Below are 17,609 nucleotides of genomic sequence, written 5' to 3' on the forward strand. Positions count from 1 at the left end.
CGAACTCAGAAATCCGCCTGCCTCTGCCTCCCAAGTGCTGGGATTAAAGGCGTACGCCACCACCGCTGGGCATATGAAGCCTTTAAAAAAGAGACTTATTTTTATTTTATATGAATGAATGTTTTAGCTGCATGTATGTCTGTGTTCTACACCTATATATGCATTCTGGCCTACAGAGGCCAGAAGGGGGTGATGGGTCCCCTAGAACTGGAGTTACAGATGGTTGTTAGCTTCTGTGTAGTGCTGAGAATCGAGCCTAGGTTCTCTGCAAGACCTGCCAGTGCTCTTGACTGTTGAACCGTCTCTGCAGCTCCACGTAAAGTCTTTTAGCCAGGTGCAGTGGTATATAGTCTGTAACCCCCGTAGTTGGGAGCTGGAAGCTGAAGGATCAAGACCAGCAGGGACCACATGGGATTGTGTCTCAAAACAATAAATAAAATAAAGCCTTTCAGGATTCCGTTTAGTTGAGTGATACAGATTTTAAGTGGCTTGCTTATTAGTGTGTGTCAAGTGGTATCACAAGCTTCGTTCTTTGTTTCATTTATTGTTGTGGAAAATGAGCTACACATTTTCAGAGCTCCTTCAGTGATCTTGCCTTGGATAAAAACCTGTTGTGCTAAGCTTAGGGCTCTTTTAGGCTTTGTTATAATAAGTAGCCAGCAGAATACATTTGATCTTATTTTCCCTGAGAGGTTTTATTCTGAAAGGTGGTTAGTTCAGTATAATCTAAGTTCACTTGATATTTTAAATGGGTATAAATAATTGCTGACTGTAAATGTGAGAAAGCCTCAGCTGCTCGGGTATGGTTGCTTAAGTGGCCACAGGTATCCATCTTTGGTCTGTCTATCCTTGGTGTGCTTTGTCAGCTCTGTGGTATGCCATGGTAAGGTGATGGCGCTGGAAAGGGACACTCTTGAGACATTTTGGTCTCAAGGTGAGGAGTTGCCATGTTTAGAGTGCTTGGATTCTGAGAGGGTGGGGCTGGTGTCTCCAAAGGAGTTTTGCTTTTCTTTCTTTCTTTTTTTTTTTGGTTTTTCGAGACAGGGTTTCTCTGTGTAGCCTTGGCTGTCCTGAAACTCACTTTGTAGACCAGGCTGGCCTCGAACTCAGAAATCCACCTGCCTCTGCCTCCCAAGTGCTGGGATTAAAGGCGTGCGCCACCACCGCCAGGCTGAGTTTTGCTTTTCTGTTTATGTAAACACAAGGAGGGAGAGGCTATCACTGACATAAACTTGTTGGGCATTTGTCTCCTGCAGAGGCTTGAAGGAATAGAAACGTCACCTAGAAATGTAGGTGTATGTTCCAGAACATGAAACTGTGTTATGTATAATGGGGTGAACAGGGGCTGGCGAGATGGCTTAGGGGGTAAGAGCACTGACTTCTCTTCCAAAAGTCCTGAGTTCAAATCCCACCAACCACATGGTGGCTCACAACCACCCGTAATGAGATTTGATGCCCTCTTCTGGTGTGTCTGAAGACAGCAACAGTGTACTTATAAGTAATAAAATAAATAATAAAATAAATCTTTGAGCTGGAGCGAGTGGGGACGGAGTGAGCGGGGTTGACCGGAGAGAGCAGAGGTCCTAAATTCAATTTCCAACAACCACATGAAGGCTCAAAACCATCTGTACAGCTACTGTGTTCTCATATACATAAAGTAAATAAATCTTTAAAAAAAATGATGGGGTAAACAGGGAACTTTCAAAATGAGGATGTTTTGGTTTTAGAAGTGCAGCCTGTGAGGTTTCAGAACCCAGAGAGCAGCTCTGCCAGTGCCAGCAGGTGGAGTCTGCAGCGAAGGAGCCCAGACTGGGCTGGCAAGACTGTCCAGGTTCCCTCACCTTGGGTGCCTGGCGCCATTCTGGTGGGTAGAACACACACATTCAGCGTAGGGAGGGGGCAAGCAGCAGGGCTAGGCACTGCCCTCGCCCTGGTGCCTTTGGGCCTGTGAAGGCTTCGAGGTGGAGGCTCTGTGGGGTTTCTTGCTGGTAAAGGTGGGGGACCCAAAGCTTTGTGCGCAGCTGTGTTTATTCCCAGAGTTCCTAGATGAGGTCCTGTGCCTCTTCATCACTGCTTCTTAGTGGCCAGCCTGCCAGCCATAGCAGTTGGCTTCCTGAGATTGAATCGCAAGAACTGGCTTGTCCTTGCTTTCCCTTCCAAAGGGATTACACCTTTTGGAAGGCAAGGTGTGAGCTTCCTTTGTTGGAGACCTGTTCCTCGCTCGCTCGCTAGGCCTTTGTGGCCTTTGAGAGGTTGCTGGAGCTGGAGTGGGTCGGGGCGGGGAGCTCGGGTGAAGGCCTGGCTCGTGGCAGGCATGCTCTCTGTGGTGGTGGGGTTCTGGGTACCCAGTAGTGGTTTGCAGATTTGTAATATGTGTCTCTTGCTGGGCCAAAAAGATGGCTAGAAGCGCAGCTGAGCCTTACAATAGCTTACTTTCTTTTTAAAGATGTGCCTTGAAGAGGGGCAGGAGAGATGGCTCAGTGGCTGAGAGCAGTGGCTGCTCTTCTAGAGAACCCAGGTTCAGATCTCATTATCTCCATGGTGGTTCACAGTCATCTGTAACTCCAGTTCCAGGGGATACGATGCCCTCATCTGACTTTTGCAGGCACCAGGCCTGCATGTGGAGCATAGACATATATGCAAGCAAAATACTTATACACATAAAAACAAAATAATAATTAAAAAAAAATTGCGCTGGAGAATTGGCGGTAGGATCAGGGTTAACGTTTTGAACTTCTTGGTGACCCCAGAGGCCTCCCGACACCAGGACAAAGGCCGATGGGAGTTCTAGTCCTTGGCAGGATGTTAGTGGAGGCCTTGGCTGTGAGTGTGGGAACACACTCACTGTTTGCTCCTTGTTGCGCACATCCCATTGAGTCCCTTGTTACCCCTGAGAGGATATCTGATGCTGATAGTATCCCCCTCTGTCCCCAGCCACAGAGATGATCTTCCCATGATGGGTAGAAAGTGTCATTTTGTTTGAAAGTATAGGCTGGTGTTTGTATTTCTGACAGAATAAGCTGAAAATTCATGGTTGTCCCAGACAGTACTTTTGTTTAAAGTGCCCAGTGATGGCTTTTGTGACCATAGTAAAATAGAAACAAGGAAGTGTTTTTTTGGGAACTGGCCCAGTGGTTAAGAGCACATGCTGCTCTTGCAGGGGACCTGGGTTTAGTCTTCACACCCACACGGGGCAGCTCACAAGCACCTGTAACTCTACCTCCCGGGGATCTCATGCCCTCTTCTGGCTTGCACAGGTACCGGCACGTGATAGAGATGGCTGGACTTTAGCCAGAGTTACCCCAAACTCAGGAAGCTGATGTCTGTGCTGCCTGTTGGCATTCACGTTGGACTCTCTTCCCTGAAGTTTCAGGGCCTGTCTAGTGCCATCAAGCTATGGTGGGAACGCTGGTGTTGCTGTCCACTGAGAAAGGGAGGTTCGAGCCGAGAGTGTTGTCCCTGGGCTCTTGATTCTGCTGTTGGTGCCATAAAACAGGTGTAGCGCTCATGAGTATTAGTAAAAGCACACAGACTTGACAGGGATAAATGTAAAACAGGTGTCAATAAGGTAACTATGATGCCACACAGTGTAAAAAAAAAAATGCTGTGGTCACTACGCCGCCCTTTAATAAAAATGGACTTTTAACTGTATCAGTCTTTCTTGCTCAAGCAGTAAATCTTATGTTTACAGAAATTAGCCTGAGCATTTTATAAAAGTCAGACAGCCAAGAAATATAATTTCCTCAACAGTGTTTGTCTTGCCCTCTTGCAGATGGTGTAAAATCAGGTGTGTGAAGAATAAAAAAAAAAGCAATGTGAGCCGCCAAGAACGGCATTTCAGATTTATGCCTTGCAGATGATTCTGCTGTGATTAATGCATTCATTGCTTCTCTACTGCTTTTCACAGATAATGTCCACGCTGCCTGGAAGGCACTGGGCTTTTCAACCCTGTCAGGTTTAGACTGTTGCTATTGGCAGATGTTCTTCTAGAAATGCCATAATTATTATCAAATAAAAAAAAATTGTCATGGAGCTCACTGACATAAATTTCACATCCGTAAATTGCCTTCATTCGTCTAAGATCTAAGTGTAGCGTAGAGGGTTTGTAAAGTGCTTGCACGGAGGTTAGCAGGATTAAGTGGGCAAGAGTGGCTTGCGCTAAGTTTAAAGGACAAGAAAATAATGCTCAGGCATTAGGGAATTACGGAGACATTTGTTTTCATACGGCGTCACTGGAACTGCTTAAATGTACCACAAATGAGTTAGGGACGGCGGGGCTGCTCAGTAGCTGCTGGCAGCAGTTGGAAGGAGGCCTCTCCTGCTGCCTCCCCAGGATTGGTTGGCCTTTCCCGCTGCTTCCCCAGGATTGGTTGGACTTTCCCGCTGCCTCCCCAGGATTGGTTGGGTTTTCCCGCTGCCTCTCCAGGATTGGTTGGGTCTTGTCCTTTCCCAGACTGCATATGTATGGAATTCCAAATCGTGGGTTCATGTGTGTCCAGACATGTGCAGCCGGCCACATCCTCACAGCAGCAGGACAGACCCATGTCTGCATTCCAGTAGGTTGAGTTGAGGCTGGTCACTGCTTGGTCCGCTGGTGTGTTCTCCCTGGCTGGGTTCTCTTCCTTTTGTCATGTCCTTTCAGGTGTGTTTACTTTAAGCACTGCATGTGTGTGAGTGTTTTGCCTACCTGTATGTATGTTCATACTGTGCATGCCTGGTGCCTGCAGACCTCCGAAGAGGGTCTCAGATCTTCTGTGAGCCACCGTGTGAGTGCTGGGGACCGAACTGGGGTTCTCTCGCAGGAGCAGCCAGTGCTCTTAACCTCTGAGTACCTCTCCAGTCCTTGTGTGAGCATGCTAGCTTCCTCTCCTTGCCTTGTATTGCCTGAGTAAGGGGGAACAGAATAGGACTGGTTAGCTCATTCGTGGAATCTTACAGGATGACGCTGAGCCAAACAGGTTATGGGATGGCTTGTCACACTCTGTCATGTCACAGTAGGTCAGTGTCAATGTTTTCAGACCCTCCTTTTTCATCCCTGTGGTCATTTTCTAGCAGAGATCTTGTTTTCCAAGGACAACCTGTTGGATCACTTTCCCTTCAGCTGGTTGCACCATACCTTTCCTGAGAAAGGGCTTCTCACCAGGTGACATAAACAAAGCCACACTCATCTGGGAGTAGCCTGTGTGTCACCACTGAACAATAAAAGGTCATTCAGTTGTACTGTTACAATTGGTCCTGTCAGAACGGCAAACCACCGTGATTGAGTTTGCTTGCTTCTGTGGCGTTGGCCAGCAAGGCAGGGCTGTGTCTTCTACCAAGCCAGTCATCAAACCGTCCTCACGTGGACCACCTTCCACCATCACAGCCCTGTGTGTGTGGGTGCCCAGGTGCCTGGAAGAGCACCAGTTGGCAGATGGGATGCTAGCCACATGAGCTGGCCGTCTGGCTCAGTGAGTGGCCCAAGGCACTGTGTGCCAAGTACTGAGGGGCTAGCCTCCTCTAGCCAGGCTGTGGATGGGTGAAACTGCATGGAGCGCATGGTGCATGGTTTCATCTTTATCCACACGGCTACTCACATTTGCTGGGGAGGCGGGACGGCCACATGTCACAAAGAGGTGAATTTTATACGGTTGTCCTGGTTACTAGGGTCTACATGGGGATCTGGTAAGCTGAGGAGGTGTGCTTCAAGGTGTGCCTGAGGAGTTGGGGTTGGAGTTGGTCCTTCTAGGACCAGAAGGATGGATGGGCAAGGGCAGAGAGGATGTGGGATCCTGAGACCAGCTCAGCGCGCTGGACTGCAGGTGGCAGTGGAGCCTTGTGGGGCACTGTTGCCCACTGTCTTGAGGTGGAGGTGGCTGAGATCAGACTCCTGTCACTGTCATTCAGCTCGCTTGTATTTCTCCTCGGTGGTGCCACCCGTTTCAAATGCCAGGTCATGGCTGAGGATGCCGGGAACTGAATGGTCATCGTCAGGACCGCGCTGCTGCTGTGGGCATCTCTGACACTGCAGTTACAGCAGCAGCTTTGATCGCTTCTCCCTTGCAGGCTCCCCACGTGTTTACTCGGCCTGAATGCCTCAGTGCTGTGTCTAGTGTCTGCTCAAAAACCCTAGTGCCTTCCTATTGTTTCTTCCTGCGTGTATTTCATCTTCTCAGAGATTTCTAAAGCTGACCAGGGTCCTGCTCTGACCCTACTGTGCTCATAAAACCCTGCAAGAAGCTTCTCTGTTTAGAGATCAGAATTGTAATCTGCAGGTGGGAGGTGGTGACTCACGCCTTTAATCCCAGCACTTGGGAGGCAGAGGCAGGAGGATTTCTGAGTTTGAGGCCAGCCTGGTCTACAGAGTGAGTTCCAGGACAGCCAAGGGTATACAGAGAAACCCTGTAATTCCCCCCCCCCCAAAAAAAAGAATTGTAATCTGCAACATCCCTTGGTTGTCCTCTCTGTTCAGGGTCATGTGGTCCTCAGAGGTCACCAGAAGTTAACGAGGGGAGGGGGCTGTATTCAGGCTGTGCTTCCTCCAGTCCCTGTCCCACCCACCTGCCCATATCTGTCCTTGTCTGTCCACAACCTCCCACTTCTAGAATCTTCTTACATACTCCATAGTAAACAATTCACAAGTCACTTAACGTTAGATACAACAGATCCTGGAGTACAGCCGTGTTCAAGGCTGATGTTTTCCTGTCTTTTCTGAGCTTACAGTGTGGTGGGAGGGAGGCGCAACTAGGAGAGGATGCATATAGAATCCTAAATTGAGGTGAAAGCCACGGAGAAAGGGAGATCCTAATCGCTCAGTGGGATAAGTCAATGTGGAGAACGGCAAGGGAGGGAGTAAGGAAGGCGTTGGGTTCGTCCAGAGGAGAGCTCATGGCCGGGTTGGATGCAGCACAGGACATCGGATGGGCAGCGGATGGACAGCGGAGCTTGGATGTACTGAGAATGGCAGGAGAAGAAGCTAGTGCTGCCTGCACACTTGTGCAGGAAGGGCAAATACAGGTCAGGGGTGTGGCTCAATTCTAGTACTAACACAGAGAGGAAGTGTAGCTAGGCATGGTGCAGGTGCCTGAAGCCCCAGCGTTTGGGAGGTGGAGGCAGGAAGACGGGAGTTCAAGGTCAGCCTTATCTACACTGGGAGTTTGAGGCCAGCCTGAGTTACACAAGAACTTGTGCCCCAAAACTGTGTAAATAAAGAAATGAATGTAAAGTAAATAAAGTGAGAAATGAAGTGAAAAAGGAAAAAAAAAAAAAAGCAAACTAAGGAGAATCCTGAGGTTCTCTGACTGGGGAGGAGAAGAAGAGGAGTAGAGAGCATCAGGGATGATGTTCAGAGTTTGGATCCGGAGGAACTAGACAATTGCAGATCTGTTTTCTGAGCTGGGGAAAGAACCTCATAGAGCTGGGTACAGCCATCATGGTTTGGACACGGTTAGATGGGAGCTGCTGTAAGATGTCCAGGTGCCAGCTCTGTAAACATGGTTTTATGTCTGAGATCGGAACTCAGATGAGATCTGGGTCATAGATCACAGGGAAGCCACAGGCAGGTGTGGGAAAAAGCTGAGGTAGAAGGTGACAGCACCCATGAAGGAACTGCGCAGTGTGCAAGGGGAGCTCCGAACTCAGTCCATTCAGTGCTGGGTAAAGAGGAGCTTGCAGGAGACCCAGGGCTTACGAGGGAGAAAATGGGTTCATATCACATCACAGAATCCAGAAGAAGGCGGTGGTCCAAAAGAAGAGGAAACAACCAGATGTGGCGATACACACACGCGCGCGCACACACACACACACACACACACACACACACACACACACACACACACACACACACACGGAATCCTAGCAGTCAGGGAACTGAGGCAAAAGGATTGCTGAGAATTAAAATTTTTCTTTTTTTTCCTTTTTTTCCCCGAGACAGGGTTTCTCTGTATAGCCCTGGCTGTCCTGGAACTCACTCTGTAGACCAGGCTGGCCTCGAACTCAGAAATCCACCTGCCTCTGCCTCCCAAGTGCTGGGATTAAAGGCATGCGCCACCACCGCCCGGCTAAAAATTTTCTTTTAATGGCACTTACTGATTTGGGCCTGCGTGGGTATGGGTATACCACTGCACATGTGCGGAGGTCAGAAGTTAATCTGCTGGACTTGATTCTGTCCTTCAACTCTGTGGTGACTGAATTCCACAGAGTTGCTGCAGATTCCAGGCCAATACGGGTTATATTGTGATTTCAAGGCAATGTGGTTGACAAAGGCTGCCCTAGGAGTTTGGTCCCTGGAACCCGTGTGTATCAGTCACTTTTCTGTTGCTCTCCTGAGTTGCCAGGACTGAAAGCAAGGAAGAGTTTATTTTGGCTTATGGTTGCAGAGGGAGAGGCCTTGGTGGTTTGGAAGGCGTGGCAGCAGTCAGACAGGACCAGGAAGCTGAGGGTTCCTATCCTGAACAATGGGCCCAAGGCAGAGAGCGAATTGGAAGTTTGTGAGGCTTTTCACTCTTGGAGCTCATCCACAGTGGCACACTTCCTCCAGCAAGGCTGCGCCACTGCTACCTTCTCAAGTTGTGCCACCAACCGAGGACCAAGGGTTCTTCTCATTCAAACCTGTTCAGACCTGTATAGCTGGTGGACATGGAAATAAAGAACCACCCTGCGAAGATGTCCTCTATTCATCTACCTCTACTCATGCATCACAGCTTGTACCAACCCTCACAACATGATAATTAAGCAAAGTGAGAAAGAAGGGAGACAGGAAAAGTGACCACCGAAGATGGGGAGGGATGGAGCAGTTGCCTGTCAGTGAGGAACAGCGAGGACAGGTAGGGATGAGGGCAGCCAGCCGGGATCCTCGGAGCCTGTTGTCTCTTTCTCCTTTTAGGTTTTAGTCCCCGAGTGAGTTATCTTCCACATTGACGGCGTCCTTTAGCTTCATTTGGAGGCTAACCATTTGCCTCTTGGTGCTTTGGTGTTGACTCTGCAAAATCCGAGCTGAAAAGGACGAGGGCCGAGGAGTGCTGTGCTGTGCCAGAGTGACGAAGCACGGAGGCAGGAGGATGAGAGTCAGTACAGCTTAGGGCTCTCTGTTAGGACATGGGTCCCCTGGGGCTTGTGTGTGTGTCTCCCACTGAACCCAGCATTACCTGGGTGTATTTGCAGGCATGAGGTACCTTAGTTTGGTCAGTGCCATTAATCTCTGGCGAGCCTAACCCTTTTCTCCTTTTTGTCTCTTAAAGCTCTCACTCAGGACAGTCCCTGTCCACCTACTCCTAACGGCAGATGACTTCTGAGAGCGATGGACTTATCTGGCTGTGAAGTGGCTCTGTGGCAGGGTGGGCAGTGATCAGTAGTACTGCGAGGAACTTCCCTGAACGGCATTGATGCCTTCCAGTTACTCAGTGTATTGATTGGCTCCACAGCCTCAGCCACCCATAACTACAGCCCCAGTCTGCAGTGACTTGGTGATCTGTGGACGGTGGAGTGTTCCTCCAACACTCTGAAAAGCACTATGCTGGAGGCTGACGCAGGCTTGCTCCTCTGCTAACCAGTAGGCATTCGCTTCTCAGCCCACACAGCTCTCTGACTCTTAAAAAAAAAAAATTATTTTATTTACTTATTTTATGTATATGAGTGCTCTATCTGCATGTACACCTGCAGGCCAGAAGAGGGCATCAGACTCCCCTTATAGATGGTTGTGAGCCACCATATGGTTGCTGGGAATTGAACTCAGAATCTCTGGAAGAGCAACCAGTGTTCTCAACTGCAGAACCATCTCTCCATCCCCTCTCTCTGACTCTTAAGATTTGCTCTTTCGAGGGGCTGGAGAGGTGGCTCAGCGGTTAAGAGCACTGACTGCTCTTCCAGGGGTCCTGAGTTCAGTTCCTAGCAACCACATGGTGGCTCACAACCATCTGTAATCGAATCAAATGCCCTCTTCTAGTGTGTCTGAAGACAGCTATAGTGTACTCATATATATAAAATAAATAAATCTTTTAAAAAATGCCCTTTCTTAATTTCTCTCTCTCTTTATTTCTTTCTTTCTTCCTTCCTTCTTTCTTTCTTTCTCCCTCTTCTCTCTCTTTTTTTTCCTTATGACCACTGGTCTCTCTCTCTCTCTCACACACACACACATAAAGTAAAATAAATCAGTAAGTTGGCTGGTGTTCTGTAGAAAAGATAGTATATGGGATAGCTGGGGCTGGTGATACATTTCTGTAATCCCAGTAATTTAAGGAGGCTGCAGCAGGAGGGTTACAAGTTCAAGGCCAGCCTGAGCAATTTAGCAAAATCCTATCTCAGAGTAAAAAATTTAAAGTGCTGTAGATGTTGCTGAGTGGCTTTGGGCTTATTCTGTAAAAGAAAAAGAGTGTGTGTTTCTATTTAGGAATAATTTTTAGGTTTTTGTCTGATTTTTGAGGCAGGAGTCTGTTATATTGCCCAGGCTGGTCCTAAACTCCTGGGCTCAAGCTGTCTTCCAATCCCAGTTTTCCCAGTGCCCGGGATTACAGATGCATGCTGCTCAGTTTCCCAGTGCCTGGGATTACAGAGGCACACTGCTCAGTTTCCCTAGTGCCTGGGATTACAGAGGCATGTTGTTCAGTTTCCCCAGTGCCTGGGATTACAGAGGCATGCTGCTCAGTTTCCCCAGTGCCTGGGATTACAGAGGCACACTGCTCAGTTTCCCTAGTGCCTGGGATTACAGATGCATGCTGCTCAGTTTCCCAGTGCCTGGGATTACAGAGGCACACTGCTCAGTTTCCCTAGTGCCTGGGATTACAGAGGCATGCTGTTCAGTTTCCCCAGTGCCTGGGATTACAGAGGCATGCTGTTGTACTCAGTTGCCAGCAACTCCCCATGTTGCATTATCTAACCCAAACAGCCGGATCCGTGATTTGTGAGGATAAAGAGTGAGTCACAGGTGTGTGGGTGTAAAAGTCATTCTTTGGGGGTTTTTCTTATGCTCCATCTTGCTCCTAAATAACTGCAGGACGTTTCTACACCCTCTGTAGCCTAGTTTAGCTCCTGATAAAGACAGATAGACCTGGTATTTTTATTAACAAGCTGCTGGCACTAAGCTGGGCAGGTTCTGAGCTATTCTACGCCAACCAGGCTGCTAACACCAGCAGAATGCCCCTTTGCTTGTCCTGGTTCGCATGTGTCCTTATGGCTGCTCTCTCATCCCGACCTCATGGTAAATCCTCCTGAGCCATCCTAAATGGCCTCTCCACACCTCTCTCTTTGTTCTTTTTTTTTTTTAAAGATTTATTTATTTTATGTATATGAGTACACTGTAGCTGTACATATGGTTGTGAGCCACTGTGCAGTTGCTGGGATTTGAACTCAGGACCTGTGAAAGAGCAGTCAGTGCTCCTAACCACTGAGCCATCTCACCAGGCCTCCCGCTCCATCTTTGTTCTTTTCTCCTTACTCTGACCCCTGTGGTCCCTCTCTGATCTCTCCCACATCCCCTGACTTGGATCAGAAATCCCGCCCTATTGTCTCCTGCCCAGCGACTTGGCTGATCAGCTCTTTATTAACCTATCAGAGGTGATGGGAAACAATTTTTAGGTAACAGATATCAGAGATAGCCTGTGGGGCCAGAGGTCAGCCTCGGGTAACATAGAAAATCATCCACGTTGGTTCTGAGACAGGGCCTCTCGGTGGCCTGGCATTTCCCAATTGGGCTGGGCTAGCTAGCAAGCTCCAGATCTCTGTCTGTCCCACCTCCCCAGTCCTGAGCTCATACACTCATACCACCACCCCTAGCTATTTTAAATGTGGGTTCTGGGTATGAAGCTTGGTCTTCATGCTTGCAAGGCAAACTCTGTAATCTACTGGTATGGCCCCCAGCCTGGGAGTCACAGTAGTTTATGGCGGTAAGTGTTAGAAGCCCACAGTTATTATATGTTATTCTATAGCTATTGTGAGCAGCTCAACAGTCTTGTAAGGCTGGCTCTTAGAATCCCATATCGCTAGTTGCAGAAAAGTTAGAGGAGCTAAAGGTTGGCTCATTTACAGAGGAAGTGGAGTACGGCTTATAACCAATCCAGACATTCCAGCAAAGAGACAGCTTTTCATCTGTGTTCTGAGGATCTGTCGTGTAACTCAGAGATGGGCGGTGGCTTTGTTCAGGGATGTCTTATCTTAGGAAGCAGCACGAACCTGACATTAAAAACTGAGCGTCCCTGCCCACAGGAGCTGGTGGAGTTGGCATATTTGGAAGGAAAAGGCAGCCAGTTTTCCTATCAGTTGGCTTCTGGGAGGGATTTGACCTGACGTTTGGTACCTGGTTCCCTGTGCCATGCCTGCCCAGAAAGCACTAACTTATAATGCTTGTCATCAGTTATCAGTCATGAATCTTCAACACACTTGAGCTCAGCTTCTGTCTGGAGGGGAAGAGCAGAAGTAAGCTGCTTCATTAGAAAAAATAGAAGGGCCATGGGGAAGTAAAAACTCTAATTTCTGTGTGTGTGTGTGTGTGTGTGTGTGTTTGTGTGTGTGTTTGGGGGAGACAACAGGGTCTCATGTAATTTACTCTGAGCATTCTGGTGGGCACTGACCATGTAGCCAAGGCTGACCTTGAACTCCTGATCCTTCTACTTCCGTCTCTCAAGTGCTGGAGGTGCCGGCATTCACTTGGCATGAAGCCTGGCTAACACTCCATCTTCCTAAGTCACTGGCCACATGCACACGAGAAGGCCATCGTCGTATTCTGAATGTCTGAAACTGTAATTATACGGCATAAGTTTGCAGGTTTGTATGTTTTCCCCTCTCTAGTTGTTTAAAACTGTGGGCTTTAAACAGGAATGTCTAGCCTTTGTGGTTTGTTTGTGCTCCGCAGAGATCACCTCGGACTCTTAGAGGGATGGAGCCGTCACTGTGCATTTGGATGCTGTGTTTGATGGAGCCATCACTGTGCGCTTGGATGCTGTGTTTGATGGAGCCATCACTGTGCGTTTGGATGCTGTGTTTAGCTGGCTCATGAGTGTGTTTCTTTCTCTGGTTGCATAATGCATCTAATTTGGAGAACAAAAGAGTCAAATTAGAATAACCCTTCTGCCATTTTAGAAGCAAGCGTGTAGGTGTGCGCCGTGTGCATGTGCTCTGGGGCTGTGCTGTGGAAGCCTCAGTTGCTTCTTTCACTTTGTAAACACTTTCTGTATTTTCTCACGATTTTTGTGTTGTTGTGTTTGAGACAGGGTTGCTGTATGGCCCAGCGAGGCTGGCTTTCGGGTGTTCTATAGGGGCAACAGGCAGCCCTAGCCACCGAGCCACCTGGCTGGGATAGACAGTAGTATCTCATGACACTAGAAGGTCACAGTTAGCTCAGCCAGGACTTTCATACAGTAACCAGCCTCACAGTGGGGGCTTTCACAGCCTCCCTTGCCAAGTGGCCTGTAGTAATTAATACGCAGTCAGCTCAGCACAGAGGCATTGGGAAGTCGGACCCGGTCCCTTTTGCATTCTTAGGATCTCGGTGCCCATTGCACTGAGGTCAGGCTCAAATCCAGTTAGAAAGTAAATCAAGCCAGTTGTGCTGGCACAGGCCTGTAATTTCAGGACTCAAGAGGCTGAGGCAGGATTGCACATTCAAAGATATGGTGGGCTACATAGCAAGGCCTGGCCTTTAAAAACAAATAAATGGAAATCATCACCTAGACAGGATTGATCTGTTGGAGCTAAAAAAAAAAACCAAAAAACAAAAAAAACCCAAAAAACCAAAAAACCCACGCCCTCTGAGTTACTCGAGAGGCCCAGAAGAAACTGCTGTAGGCTTTATAGCTACTGTTCTGTTCGCTCAGCTTAGCACAAGGCTCCATGGGATATTTTCACAGAAAGCTTTCTCTTTCTGAGATTTTTTTTTTTTAACCCCCAGATAAAGAGGGCTTGTTTAATTCGGGAAGAGTTATTTCGTGGGAAATTAAATATTTGTAAATCCCCTGCCACATTTCCACACGTGTCAGTTCTCTGGCAAATGACGACTTTGGAGTGGTTGGGAAAGGATTTCTTAAAGGCAGATGGTTCTGTGTTCCCCGCTTAGCTGTGTTTTTAGTTTTGAGTTAAGTAGGCGGAGGGCTCACGGCTTTCCCTCTCTGATAGGCCCTGGTTGGGGCTACGTGTTTGTAAACTTGGAGCGATGATCACTTGTAGAGGTTTTTAAGAAACAGTGGTTTCCTTGGGTATGTTAGTGACGTCTGCGGCCTTTACTGCTTCCCGGGCACTGGCCACCGGCTGCAGCGCGGGACCCATAGACACGGTGACTGGGACATCTTGCTTTGGTATGCTCTGTGGTGTCTGATCACACGGCGCGCTTGGGAATCCTCAAAGAAATTTATTTTCAAGTCCCAGTGCATCATTTTTTCCAACAATGATCAAAGGCTGGAAAACCAGAATTAATACGTAGCCTGCAGAACTGTCTTGCACTCTGAGTCTTTTGGCCATTTTGTTGAAATATATCTATGCCTATTAAGTATCGAAAGCCTTTAACCTGAACGACAGAGGTAAAACGGGTTTATGCGGGATAGTTAGCTGCGGACCACATCTTCGGCTTTTTCTATGCCACAGTGGTCTTGCTCCCCCTCCATTGTCTGATAGCGAGGTCATTTTCAGTCCTCTGAGAAATCCTATTCCCAGCCAGATGCGGCTCATATATTAAAAGTAGCACCTGTGGCTAATATCAGAGCGGCTTACCATAAATTTACATGGTAACTAGGATTATATCTGTCAGGACTGCTAAAAAGCATCTAGATTTAATTTGATTTCCAGTATCGTAGAAGCTATGCAACGTTTCGCTTCATAACTATATTTTAAAAGTTAAAAATCAGTCCATTGTTAAGTTTTACGGCCCCCCCAGTGCCCATTAAGTTGATTTGCTCAATAGAGGTTAGGGCGAAGCAACCTGGCTACATTAAGATCGGAAACCGACCCATTTGTGACAAATTTAGTCCTTTCGTGTGACTCTTCTCCACGTTTCTGCGCTGATTGGATTCAGGTGTAGCTCATGTCAGTAGTGTTTAACCTCAAAAGAGTGGGCAGTGTGATTGGGTTGTTGTAAATTATGAAGCATTCTGCGTTGGCTTATTTAAATGTAACCGGATCCCTCCACTGCATCAGCCTACACCAGTGGCGTGGTTTCAAAGACATCTTAGAGAACTGGGGTGTCTGCCCTCATCCAGTCCCTTCTTAACCTGCTCTGTTACCCAATGTCCTCCGAGTCTCTTCCACATGTCCTGGTTTACATATCTGCAGTTATAAAATTATTTGGGGGTGCTATTGTATCAGGTTGTTCCCCTTTCCAGCATTTGTGAATACAATAATGATTCTCCATAAATCAAAATTATTTACAAGTTACAGAAAACCTGTTCCTGAAAATTAGATGTGAATGATAATTTTTTATTTTCTTCCTGTTTCTGATGATTCCTTAACATGAAACCAGGAATGTGTTTGTGTTTGCAAAATAATTAGTTCATAGCACAAAACCGAATTAAACATTCAAGTCAACCTTTTGGACGTTTTAGAGTTTAAAATATGTGAGCAGTTAGTGATAACCAATAAACTTAAACAGATGAGAATCTCTCTGAATAAGATTGAAGATTGATTGTTAAAAAAATAAAATAAAATAAAATATGTGAGCAAAACATGAACCAATTAAGAAATAAACAGGAGTCTCTTTCTTGATTAGGAGTTGAGAGTGCCTTAGCAGTAACCTTGCCTTCTGAATGAGGCAGGATTAACGATAGCATCGGCCCTGAGGTTGGGCAGTGTGCAGCCTCTTAGTCCAGGGTCGTGACCCTGGGTGTATACACCTGCTTTGATTACAGTGAGCATGGAAGGACTTCCTGTCTGGGTGAACCTTCTTAAAAATGTTTATTATTTATTTTTAAAATTTATTTATTTTATGTGTATGGGTGTTTTGTCTGTGCGTATGTCTATGCACCATGTGTATGCCTAGAGAGTGCCTGAGGAGACCAGAAGAGGGTGACGGATCCCCTGGGTCTGGAATTAGAGCTGCCATGCAGGTGCTGGGAAAAGAACCTGGGTCTCCTGTGAAGTGAGTGGTACTCCTAACCCCTGAGCCACCCCTCAGACCATTTTATATGAGTACATTGTAGCTATCTTCAGACACACCAGAAGAGGGCATCAGATCCCACTACACACGGCTGTGAGCCACCACATGGTTGCTGGGAATTGAACTCAGGACCTCTGAAAGAACAGTCAATGTTCCTAACCACTGAGCCACCTCTCTGGCCCTCTATTTTATTTATTTTTGACACAGGGTTTTTCTACGTTTTAGCAGTTTAGGAAGAAATGGGGTGAGGGCAGACACCCCAGCTTTCTGAGATGTCTTTGAAACCACACCATTGGCGTAGGCTGATGCATTCCTAGTTGGCCTGGCACCTCCGATTTCTGCCTCCCAGATGCTGAGGTAACAGGTATGCCTCCCACCCCAACCATTTGTTGATTCCTCTTAAATTCCTCCTTTTTTCCCTTTCTCCTTTCCTCCAGGAGACAGCTTCTCACTAGCTGCTAGCTGGCTGCCTATTCACTATGTACCTGAGGCTGGCCTAGAACTCATGATCATCTTGCCTCAGCCTGAGAAGTACCAGGGTTACAGACACGTGCAATGGCACAGCTCAGGTAATAAGCTTTATAGAGTGGAGAGTTTGTTGTTGTTGTTTCTCAAGATTTATTTTATTAGCCAGGCAAATTCCAGCACTCAGGCAAGTGGATCTTTGTGAGTTGGAGGCCATCCTGGTCTATATAGTGAATTCAGTACAGCCAGGGCTACACAAAGAAACCCTGTCTCAAACAAAACAAAACAAACAAGTATGTATGTGTGTATAAAATATATAAATATATATATATATATATATATATATATAATTTAAAAAATATTTATGGCCAGGTATAGAGCATGTGCCTTTAATCCCAGGACTCAGGAGGCTGAGGAAGGTGGATCTCTGTGAGTTCGAGGCCAGCCTGGTCAACAAAGCAAGTGCAGGACTAGCCAGGGCTACACAGAGAAGCTCTGTCTAGAAAACAAAACAAAATGTACACATGTGTAAGTATGTGAGGGTCACCCTTGAAGCTGGAGTTAGTTAAGGGTGGGTGAACCGTACATCTACGTTCTGGGAACTGAATTCCGGCCCTTGAAAGAGCAGGAAGTGCTCTTCACTGCTGAGCTGTCTTTCCAGCCCCAGATTTTAAGCTGTTGTTTTGTTTGGTTTTGGGTTGGTTTGTTACTGAACTCGGAGTAGGCATGTGCTCTGCCATCGAGCTACATCCCTAATCCTAAGAGGACGTTTTTTTGAGCCTTCGTGTCACCAAAGGAGTGAAACAGCGCTCTAAAATTACTATGCTGAGGGTTAGTGAGGTGGCTCAGTGGGTAGGGAGGTGCTTAGTGCCGAACCTGAGGGCCTGAGTTTAGTCTCTGGTACCCAGATGGTAGAAGGAGAGAACCAGTTCTCACAAGTTGTCCAGTGATCTCCTACATGAGTTATAGCCTGGGCATACCCCTGCATGAGTTCATGCGTACACGCCCATACACGCATGCCTGCATGCGTGCATAGTGAGTGAATATATTAAAAATTAAATTATTGCCGGGCAGTGGTGGCTCACGCCTTTAA

At 47.3% G+C, this 17,609-nt stretch overlaps 1 protein-coding gene and 1 non-coding gene across 6 annotated transcripts in view; both read left to right on the forward strand.

Moving 5' to 3' along the window:
• The window catches only part of Pcbd2 (pterin-4 alpha-carbinolamine dehydratase 2), a 57,109-nt gene that overhangs the window by 11,337 nt on the left and 28,163 nt on the right, over positions 1-17,609 (forward strand). The window contains exon 1 of one of the 5 annotated variants that reach the window (XM_031358247.1): positions 1,766-1,864. The exons of the other annotated variants lie outside the window; for them this stretch is intronic. The gene's annotated coding sequence lies outside the window, so the exon portion shown is untranslated. Of the gene's footprint in view, positions 1-1,765; positions 1,865-17,609 lie in introns of those variants that run through there. 5 annotated transcript variants of the gene reach the window in all.
• On the forward strand, positions 15,516-15,585 carry LOC116082880. Its single transcript, XR_004115500.1, has one exon. It is a non-coding gene; the product is annotated as a small nucleolar RNA SNORD79 (small nucleolar RNA).

This window comes from Mastomys coucha, unplaced genomic scaffold, assembly GCF_008632895.1.
Source record: "Mastomys coucha isolate ucsf_1 unplaced genomic scaffold, UCSF_Mcou_1 pScaffold7, whole genome shotgun sequence".
Classification (NCBI taxonomy): Eukaryota; Metazoa; Chordata; class Mammalia; order Rodentia; family Muridae; genus Mastomys; species Mastomys coucha.